The sequence below is a fragment of the Nerophis lumbriciformis genome, linkage group LG27, assembly GCF_033978685.3.
Source record: "Nerophis lumbriciformis linkage group LG27, RoL_Nlum_v2.1, whole genome shotgun sequence".
Classification (NCBI taxonomy): domain Eukaryota; kingdom Metazoa; phylum Chordata; class Actinopteri; order Syngnathiformes; family Syngnathidae; genus Nerophis; species Nerophis lumbriciformis.
Window position 1 is genome coordinate 5,960,883 of NC_084574.2, and position 11,618 is coordinate 5,972,500.

The following is an 11,618-nucleotide window of genomic DNA, read 5'->3' on the forward strand; positions in this document are numbered from 1 at the left end:
AAAAAAAAAGAGACCTTTTTGCTCAATGTGTTGAAAAATATTCTTAAATAAAGAAAATGCTAGTACCATTATCTTGACATAATGATATGCGCTCGGCATCATGATTTTATTTCCATGCTTGAAGTAAGAAATTATTACTTAAAAAAAAGTAGTTTTATACTTGTGAGTGTTGATGACACAGCTTTACAACACTTGATATTCTAGTTTCAAGCATGTTTTACTCAATATAGGTCATCACATCTCAGCAACAAGCTGTAATATCTTACTGAGATCATTTAGGACCAAAACCCTTAAAACAAGTAAAACACTCTAACATAAAATCTGCTTAGTGAGAAGAATTATCTTATCAGACAGAAAATAAGCAAATATCACCCTTATTTGAGATATTTCATCTTACTTAGATTTCACTTTTTGCAGTGTACAAAGTAAACAAAAACAGAATGCTGGACGACAGCAAAGACTTACTGCGGAGCAAAGACTTACTGCGGAGCAAAGACGGCATCCACAAAGTACATCCGAACATGACATGACAATCAACAATGTCCCCACAAAGAAGGATAAAAACAACTGAAATATTCTTGATTGCTAAAACAAAGTAGATGCGGGAAATATCGCTCAATGGAAGACATGAAACTGCTACAGGAAAATACCAAAAAAAGAGAAAAAGCCACCAAAATAGGAGCGCAAGACAAGAACTAAAACACTATACACAGGAAAACAGCAAAAAGGTCAAAATAAGTCAGGGTGTGATGTGACAGGTGGTGACAGTACACCTACTTTGAGACAAGAGCTATAGTGATGCATGCTTGGTTATGCTTTAAAGTCATATCCAACACTTGCAACGACGACTTTTTACTGTCAACAGAGTTTAGTTTTTTAATGATTTCTGCTGGTGGTGTGCCTTGCATTTTTGCAGTGTCGTTCTTGTCTTGCGCTCCTATTTTGCTGGCTTTTTCTCTTTTTTTGGTATTTTCCTGTAGCAGTTTCATGTCTTCCTTTGAATGATATTTCCCGCATCTACTTTGTTTTAGCAATCGAGAATATTACAGTTGTTTTTTTATCCTTCTTTGTGGCGGGCAGAGGTGGGTAGTAACGCGCTACATTTACTCCGTTACATCTACTTGAGTAACTTTTGGGATAAATTGTACTTCTAAGAGTAGTTTTAATGCAACATACTTTTACTTTTACTTAAGTATATTTATAGAGAAGGAACGCTACTTTTACTCCGCTACTTTTATCTACTATCAGCTCGCTACTCGCTACTAATTTTTATTGATCTGTTAATGCACGCTTTGTTTGTTTTGGTCTGTCAGACAGACCTTCAAAGTGCCTGCCTTACTGGTGACGTTTCACTCCGTTCCACCAATCAGATGCAGTCACTGGTGACGTTGGACCAATCAAACAGAGCCAGGCGGTCACATGACCTGACTTACACAAGTTGAAAAACTTATTGGGGTGTTACCATTTAGTGGTCAATTGTACGGAATATGTACTGTACTGTGCAATCTACTAATAAAAGTTCCAATCAATCAATCAAAAGTGTGAAGGAAAAAATATACTTTTTTATTTCAACCGTACGTCCCGTCAAAAGCCTAAAGACTGACCGCACATGAGGACGTTCCTGTCTTCACAATAAAAGTGCCGCTCCATTGCGCCTGCGCTTTCAAAACAAGAGTCTCCGAAAGCCAGCGCAAACAAGCTAGCAAGCTACGGAGTTTGACGCCAATATATTTCTTGTAAAGTGTATAAAAACGAATATGGAAGGTGGACAAATAAGATGCCAAAAACCCACCACTTTCATGTGGAATTAGACAGAAAGGAGGAACGTTTCTTCTCCTCCATTTGAAAACGTGGACGTTATCATCACTACTGTCTGATTACAATCAACACAAGTCATCAGAATCAGGTAATACACCAACTTATATTCTAGTCTTCATGAAAGAAAGGAATCTATATGTGTTAAACATGCATGTATATTCATTAAAACACCTTTAACATGTAAACAAAAACAGCAAAATAAATACATATAAATTATATACTGTATATATCAATGTATATGTATGTATGTATATATATATATATATATATATATATATATATATATATATATATATATATAAATATATATATATATATATACCGGTATATCCATCCATCCATTTTCTACCGCTTATTCCCTTTGGGGTCGCGGGGGGCGCTGGAGCCTATCTCAGCTACAATCGGGCGGAAGGCGGGGTACACCCTGGACAAGTCGCCACCTCATCGCAGGGCCAACACAGATAGACAGACAACATTCACACTCACATCCACACACTAGGGCCAATTTAGTGTTGCCAATCAACTTATTATCCCCAGGTGCATGTCTTTGGAGGTGGGAGGAAGCCGGAGTACCCGGAGGGAACCCACGCAGTCACGGGGAGAACATGCAAACTCCACACAAAAAGATCCCGAGCCCGGGATTGAACCCAAGACTACTAGGGACCTTCGTATTGTGAGGCAGATGCACTAACCCCTCTGCCACCGTGAAGCCCCATATATCATATATATATATATATATATATATATATATATATATATATATATATATATATATATATATATATATATATATATATATATATATATATATATAGTGTGTATGTTACTCATCAGTTACTCAGTACTTGAGTAGTTTTTTCACAACATACTTTTTACTTTTACTCAAGTAAATATTTGGGTGACTACTCCTTACTTTTACTTGAGTAATAAATCTCTAAAGTAACAGTACTCTTACTTGAGTACAATTTCTGGCTACTCTACCCAACTCTGGTGGCGGGACATTGTTGATTGTCATGTCATGTTCAGATGTACATTGTGGACGCCGTCTTTGCTCCAGAGTAAGTCTTTGCTGTCGTCCAGCATTCTGTTTTTGTTTACTTTGTAGCCAGTTTAGTTTGTTTCGTTCCGCATAGCCTTCCCTAAGCTTCAATGCCTTTTCTTAGAGGCACTCACCTTTTGTTTATTTATTTTTTTCGTTTAACCATTCGACACCTTTTTACCTGCACGCTGCCTCCCGCTGTTCCCGACATCTACAAAGCAATTAGCTACCGGCTGACACCTACTGATATGGAAGAGTATTACACGGTTACTCTGCCCAGCTCTAAACAGCACCGACACTCAACAACAACACATCATTTGCAGACTGTAATTACTGGTTTGCAAAAAGTATTTTTAACCTTAATAGGTGAAATTACATCATCTCCCACGGCACACCAGACTGTACAGTGGTTGAAAAACACTGCTTTAATCAAGAGATTTTTGTAAAAAAAAATTGGGGTACCACAGTTTGAGAAACACCTTAGCTTTATTAGCATGTGCAGAATAAAGCCTCGTCCTCAAATGCTTAAAAAATGAGCTTCCTGGTGACGCACTGCCCCCTGTTGGCTTGGAGTGCAACACCAGGCTGTAAGTCCTCCATGTGGTGTCCTTAATTATTGATTTTCAAACAGGGTTTCTGCACACACAGGAAAACGATCACAATAACTCGCAGCAAAGACGGACACGTCCCCGCATAGCAGACGTGGGATAGGCCGGCGGGAGGGAAACAAAAGAAGCGGGAGAGAGTGCAAAGGTTGTCGCACACGAGTCGCAGGAGGAGGAGGAAGGTGGAGCGGGGTGGCGCAGTTTGTAGGGGATTTTGCTTCTTTTTTTTTTTCTCACATCTGTTATTCGTTTGTCCCGAGCTGGGAGGAAAATAGCAGGAAGCGTTCTGGTGGTGGCGGAAGATGAAAAGACAAGAAAATTGAATAAAAAAACATGTGTCGCGCATACGCCGCGGCTGATTGGACGTGTCCCGTGGATTATATCCCCTCTACCGCACACACACTTCGGAAGCGCTGCCAGCTCGCAAAACACACACACACACACACACACACACACTGGTTATCATTTGGAACGGGGACAAAGTTTTTGATCATGACTTGTGGGGACCACCCTTTCTGCAGGTTGTGGAGGCATAAAAAAATTGGTGTAAAATGTCCACTACCCAGTTAGCTCATACACGTCTTTAAATCTCTGGATTGATGAAGTAATGTGCTGATCATTCTTACGGGGGACCCTGGGGAAAAAGGAGTTAATATGGTTAATGTTGACCAAATTTAAGTAATTTTGCATAATTCACACACATTTGTACGTGACTACTGAGGAAAGGGAAAATGTGCAAATGTCTCACACTCAAACTAACCCATACTTGCCAACCTTGAGAGCTCCGATTTCGGGGGGTGGAGGGTGGGGGGGCGTGGTCGGGGTGGGTTGGGGCGTGGTTGGGGGCGTGGTTAAGAGGGGGGGAGTATATTGACAGCTAGAATTCACCAAGTCAAGTATTTCGTATATATATATATATATATATATATATATATATATATGTATGTGTGGGAAAAAATCACAAGACTATTTCATCTCTACAGGCCTGTTTCATGAGGGGGGGTACCCTCAATCATCAGGAGATGAAAAAAAAAAAGAAAAAAAAAATCTCCTGATGATTGAGGGTACCCCCCCTCATGAAACAGGCCTGTAGAGATGAAATAGTCTTGTGATTTTTTCCCACACATAAATATATTGCGCTCTACTACGGTATCGAGCACTATTTTTTGGATAACCTTATTAAGACATATATATATGCAAACAAAACTGTGTTTGGATAATTGATACTTCAAACTTGCATAAATAAATCTTAAGGAATATAACATAACTTGGCTTCTGAGAGCTTCAAAATGTAATGAATAAAATGCTAAAGTTGTTGATAAACAAGCAATTATTTTAATAATTAAATATGGTCATTTTAAATGAATTATTATGATAATATAAAATTAATTATTTCAAATATGTTTATTTTAATTCTATGGCTGGATGTAATAAGGAGTCAGAAAAAATACCAAAAAAATACAATTAATTTTGATGTTTTTAGCAAAATATAGTAGAAACGTATTTTTTTATATATTTTTTTAATTAATAAATATATTTATTTTTAGGTAAGATAAACATAATATTACAATTTGTCTCTAGTCTGGATGATTTAGTTCTTGCCACCCTGTTGTCCTCCCGTCGTGAAAAAAGGCTGTCCTCACTCAGGTCCGCATGGAGCTGGAGGGGGCGTGGCCTCCAGCTCCGGCTGAAAATCGGGAGATTTTCGGGAGAATATTTGTCCCGGGAGGTTTTCGGGAGAGGCGCTGAATTTCGGGAGTCTCCCGGAAAATTCGGGAGGGTTGGCAAGTATGAACTAACCAGTAAACATGTTTTATGGGTGAAAGCTTAAAAATCACTTAGGCATCTTCAGAATGGATCTGACTATCATTTAAAAAGGTTTCCCTTTAGGGCAGTGTTTTTTTTTTTGCCGTGGGAGATGATGTAATTTCACCTAATTGGGTTAAAAATATTTTCTGCAAACCAGTAATTACAATCCGTAAATGTGCCGTTGTTGAGTGTCGGTGCTGTCTAGAGCTGGGCAGAGTAACCGTGTAATACTCTTCCATATCAGTAGGTGGCAGCAGGTAGCTAATTGCTTTGTAGATGTCGGGAACGACAACAATGGTTTGCAGGTTAAAAAGTGTCTACCGTATTTTTCGGAGTATAAGTCGCTCCGGAGTATTAGTCGCACCAGCCGAAAATGCATAATAAAGAAGGAAAAAAACATATATAAGTCGCACTGGAGTATAAGTCACATTCTTTGGGGAAATGTATTTGATAAAAGCCAACAGCAAGAATAGACATTCGAAAGGCAATTTAAAATAAATAAAGAATAGTGAACAACAGGCTGAATAAGTGTACGTTATATGAGGCATAAATAACCAACTGGTATGTTAACGTAACATATTATGGTAAGAGTCATTCAAATAACTATAACATATAGAACATGCTATACGTTTACCAAACAATCTGTCACTCCTAATCGCTAAATCCCATGAAATCTTATACGTCTAGTCTCTTACGTGAATGAGATCAATAATATTATTTGTTGTTTTACGCTAATGCGTTAATAATTTCACACATAAGTCGCTCCTGAGTATAAGTCGCACTATGAATAAAACTGCGACTTATAGTCCGAAAAATACGGTAATGCTTAAAGGCGAGTGCCGCTAAGAAAAGGCAATGAAGCTTAGGGAGGGTTATGCAAAACTAAAACTGAACTGGCTGCAAAGTAAACAAAAACAGAATGCTGGAGGACAGCAAAGACTTACAGGAAAATACCAAAAAAAAGGGAAAATGCCACCAAAATAGGAGCGCAAGACAAGAACTAAAACACTACACACAGGAGAACAGCAAAAAAGTCCAAATAAGTCAGGGCGTGATGTGACAGGTGGTGACAGTACACCTACTTTGAGACAAGAGCTATAGTGATGCATGCTTGGTTATGCTTTAAAGTCATATCCAACAATTGCGACAACGACTTTTTACTGTCAACTGTTTCTTTTTTTTAAATAATTTCTGCGGGTGGTGTGCCTCCGCATTTTTTCAACGCAAAAAATGTGCCCTGGCTCAATAAAGGTTGAAAAACACCGCACTATGGAATAATCTCTCTGCTTGTATCCCTTGTGTCCGTATTAGTGTAGCTTAGCTCAAAGGTTATCATACTTTTGTCACCAAGTACCACCATAGTGACCAACGTTAAAATACAGTAGCGTAGTTGACCTCAGTCAGGGGTCGGCAACCCAAAATGTTGAAAGAGCCATATTGGACCAAAAAAGGGTTATGCAAAACTAAAACTGAACTGGCTGCAAAGTAAACAAAAACAGAATGCTGGAGGACAGCAAAGACTTACAGCGTGTGGAGCAGACGGCGTCCACAAAGTATAATCAACAACAAAATAGGAGCGTAAGACAAGAACTCAAACACTACACACAGGAAAACACCAAAAAACTCCAAATAAGTCACGGCGTGATGTGACAGGTGGTGACAGTACACCTACTTTGAGACAAGAGCTATAGTGATGCATGCTTGGTTATGCTTTGAATTCATATCAAACAATTGCGAGATCGACTCTTCATTGTCAATATCGGCTGCTGAGTTTAATTTGAATGTTTTCTGCTGGTGGTTTGCCTCGGGATTTTTTCAATGGGAAAAAATGTGCCTCGGCTCAGAAAAAGTTGAAAAACACTGCTTTAGGGGACCTATTTTTGTTGTCCCTATACCGTCAGAGGTCCCCTAAAGGTGACTGTGTAAACAGAGCGATGTCCCCATTAAGTAAGCATTGCCAAAACACACACACACACACATTAAATAAGGCTTCTGGTTCGTGACACGTTCTGCGATGTAACTCTTTAGAGCAGTGGTTCTTAACCTGGGTTCGATCAAACCCAAGGGGTTCGGTGGACCCTCCGCCGCGGAGGGCGAGACACACCCGACTCATCGTGTGAATAAAAACTTCACCCTATCGGCCTATTATGGATATAGCAACAGCAGAAGTCACAGGTGTGTAATTTGTTGTGAGTTCATGCACTGTGTTGGTTTTATTCTTTGAACAAGGTGATGTTTACGCACGGTTCATTTTGTGCACCTTTGACTTGAATTTGAAAAAAAATATTATACATATTTTTCACTAGAGAAGGGTTCGGTGAAGGCGCATATGAAACTGGTGGGGTACCTCCAACAAGGTTAAGAACCACTGCTTTAGAGGTTCCGGCATCCTTTCAACAACGCTGTGGGGCGGCCACCTAAAAGCCCGAGACCTCCCCACCCCCCCTAGCTAACGAGCTGCGTCGCGATGCGTACACAATTATGCAAAGTGTTCCCCCCCCCTCACGGCTTATTAACGGTAATAAGTGCCACCTGCCGTCGTCAATAGGGTCATTTAACATGGTAGCCAGATTAGATGGATCGATATACGTGGTGATAGCTTAACAATGGGGTGTGACTCCCGATCAGGGCATGTGTGAACGAGTTCCAATTACAAAGCAGCGTGCGGGCGTGCTTTACTTTGACGTGTGCGTGTGCGATCCTGTCTAATTACACATCAGGCTTTGGGGCAGAGGCAAACAGCGCTTTAATTACCGGAAACACCTGCTTTAATTTTTCATGGAAGTCTTCCCTGTGTGTGTGCGTCGCGTGTGTTTATTCCATGTGAACACCACAGCTGCAGAAGAGGACAATCCACAGCGAATATTGCACTGCAAAAACTGAAATCTAAGTAAGATGAAATATGTCAAATAAGGGTGATATTTGCTTATTTTCTGTCTGATAAGATAATTCTTCTCACTAAGCAGATTTTATGTTAGAGTGTTTTACTTGTTTTAAGTGTTTTGCTCCTAAATTGCTGAGATTTGATGACCTATATTGAGTAAAACATGCTTGAAACTAGAATATCAATTGTTGCAAAGTATAAAACTACTTTTTTAAAGTCATCATTTCTTACTTCAAGCATGAAAAAAAATAAAAATCATGACTTTGACACAATTGTGTCTCATAATTAAAACAGATGACAGCCAAATGGACTTTGCTGTTTTATTTCCAATGAAACAATAGAAAATAGGTACTCATATAGTAGTACAGTTGGCACAGTACAGTAAACTGACAGTTAATATTTAAACATTTAACATTTCTAACAATTTTGAACAGAAATAGTTCATGCACATTCAGATAAATTCTTCGAAATTACAATTAAAAATGTTTTGGCCGGGGGCCGGGCTGTATATATGCGCACTAATTGACGGAAAGAGCACACACTTGGCGCGATGATGTCATGTTATCCATGGAAAAATGCATTTTTAGACAATATGATTTGCCTGAGCGGCTAGGAGACCCCGAGAGTAACAAGCGCTTGCCTTGTTGCCTTTCCATTAAGAACAATAAATTAGTTTTTAGTAGGGCTGCAACTAACGATTAATTGGATGAAGTGCTGGCTGTCCAGAGTCGGGACCCGGGGTGGACCGCTCGCCTGTGCATCGGCTGGGAACATCTCTGCGCTGCTGACCCGTCTCCGCTCGGGATGGTGTCCTGCTGGCCCCACTATGGACTGGACTCTTACTATTATGCTGGATCCACTATGGACTGGACTCTCACAATATTATGTCAGACCCACTCGACATCCATTGCTTTCGGTCTCCCCTAGAGGGGGGGGGTTACCCACATATGCGGTCCTCTCCAAGGTTTCTCATAGTCATTCACATCGACGTCCCACTGGGGTGAGTTTTCCTTGCCCGTATGTGGGCTTTGTACCGAGGATGTCGTTGTGGCTTGTGCAGCCCTTTGAGACACTTGTGATTTAGGGCTATATAAATAAAGATTGATTGAAAGATTGAATTTGATACTCGATTATTACTTCGATTAATCGATTAATAATCGGATAAAAGAGACAAACTACATTTCTATTCTTTCCAATATTTTATTGAAAAAAAAAACAGCATACTGGCACCATACATATTTTGATTGTTTCTCAGCTGTTTGTACATGTTGCAGTTTATAAATAAAGGTTTATAAAAAAAATAATTAAAAAATAGATAAAAATTGCCTCTGCGCATGCGCATAGCATAGATCCAACGAATCGATGACTAAATTAATCGCCAACTATTTTTATGATCGATTTTAATCGATTAGTTGTTGCAGCCCGAGTTTTTAGTATAAATTTGCTGGTTTCAAGAAATGTAATGCCGAGCGCATATCATTATGTCAAGATAATGGCACTAGCATTTACTTCATTTAAGAATATTTTTCAACATATTGAGCAAAAAGGTCTCTTTTTTTTTTTTCTACCAAGAAAAGTGCTCTTTTTATTAGTGAGAATATACTCATTTTAAGGTATTTTTGGGTTCATTGAGGTTAGCTAATTTGACTTGTTTTGGAAAGTCTTGACAAGCCAAATTTTCTTGTTCTATTGACAGATAATTTTGCTTAGTTCAAATAAAATACACCTCATTTTTATAATTTTTTTTCTTGTTTTTGAACACTGACTTTTTGCACTGTGGATGTAAATAACTTTTGAGCCGCAGTTTCTACATTTTTTTTCTTTCTTTGAAATATTTATAGTCGCTTTTTACGAGGCCAGGTAGAAAAAGAGGTGAAGAGACTGGCACCTGTATGTTTAAAAATGAATAACATGGCATAAAATGGGGGTCGGAGAACACAACAATGTGGGACGGCAATGGTGTGGAGCAAGGCTAATATGTGGAAAAGAAAAATGATGTTTGCTTATATTTCTCAGCGCTAAGCGTTAAAAGGACTGTTTTTTATTTTATTGTCCTTAGTTTTTTATTATAGCTAGCTCAGTTAGGTCGATCATACGAATCTTCACAATAAATATACCATATTTTTCGGAGTACAAGTCGCTCCGGAGTATAAGGAAATATATGCGAATAAAGTTGTAATGTTGCAAGAATAAAGTTGTAATATTACAAAATATACATTGGAGTGTTACAAAAATAAAATCAGAATTTAGGGGTAAAAAAAGGATAATTTCCTCCCGAAAATGTACCAATTTTTCGGATTATAAATCGCTCCGGAGTATACGTCGCACCGGCCGAAAATGCATAATAAAGAAGGAAAAAAACATATATAAGTCGCACTGGAGTATAAGTCGCATTTTTGGGGGGAAATGTATTTGATAAAAGCCAACACCAAGAATAGACATTTGAAAGGCAATTTAAAATAAATAAAGAATAGTGAACAACAGGCTGAATAAGTGTACGTTATATGAGGCATAAATAACCAACTGGTATGTTAACGTAACATATTATGGTAAGAGTCATTCAAATAACTATAACATATAGAACATGCTATACGTTTACCAAACAATCTGTCACTCCTAATCGCTAAATCCCATGAAATCTTATACGTCTAGTCTCTTACGTGAATGACATCAATAATATTATAATGTGTTAATCATTTCACACATAAGTCGCTCCTGAGTATAAGTCGCACCCCCGGCCAAACTATGAAAAAAACTGCCACTTATAGTCTGAAAAATACGGTATATATGTTTTTTTCCTCCTTTATTATGCATTTTCGGCTGGTGCGACTTATACTCCGGAGCGACTTATAGTCCGAAAAATATGGTATGATATATCGTCCTGGGAGCCAGCGTCCACTACAGTGGACTTTTGTTTTGTTATTTATTTCGTGAAACAAAATCCCTCTTTTGCAAAGAGCAATAAAAAACTTGCGTACGTCAATATGTAACTTTTCCGAAATGTTTGAGTCAGATTGTGATTTGCTGAAAATTGGGGGTCATTTCTGTTGCATCAGCAAAAAGTCGCACCCCCGGCCAAACTATGAAAAAAACTGCGACTTATAGTACGAAAAATACGGTAATGCTTAAAGGCGAGTGCCGCTAAGAAAAGGCATTGAAGCTTAGGGAAGGTTATGCAAAACTAAAACTGAACTGGCTGCAAAGTAAACAAAAACAGAATGCTGGAGGACAGCAAAGACTTACAGCGTGTGGAGCAGACGGCGTCCACAAAGTATAATCAACAACAAAATAGGAGCGTAAGACAAGAACTCAAACACTACACACAGATACGGTAGTCGTTTTGTGGTTATATTGTCAATATATTAATATGAATAAAAACGACTATGGGTAACCATTTTCTATGCGCCACGTTTTGATTGCCTTTCTTTAACTATATAATTAGCTTGTTAGCTCGCTAGCTCGT

The 11,618-nt window shown here is 38.7% G+C and overlaps 1 protein-coding gene across 2 annotated transcripts in view; it reads right to left on the minus strand.

Annotated features, from left to right (window-relative positions):
- bnc2 (basonuclin zinc finger protein 2) overlaps positions 1-11,618 on the minus strand; it is a 639,658-nt gene that overhangs the window by 263,454 nt on the left and 364,586 nt on the right. The window lies entirely within an intron of this gene.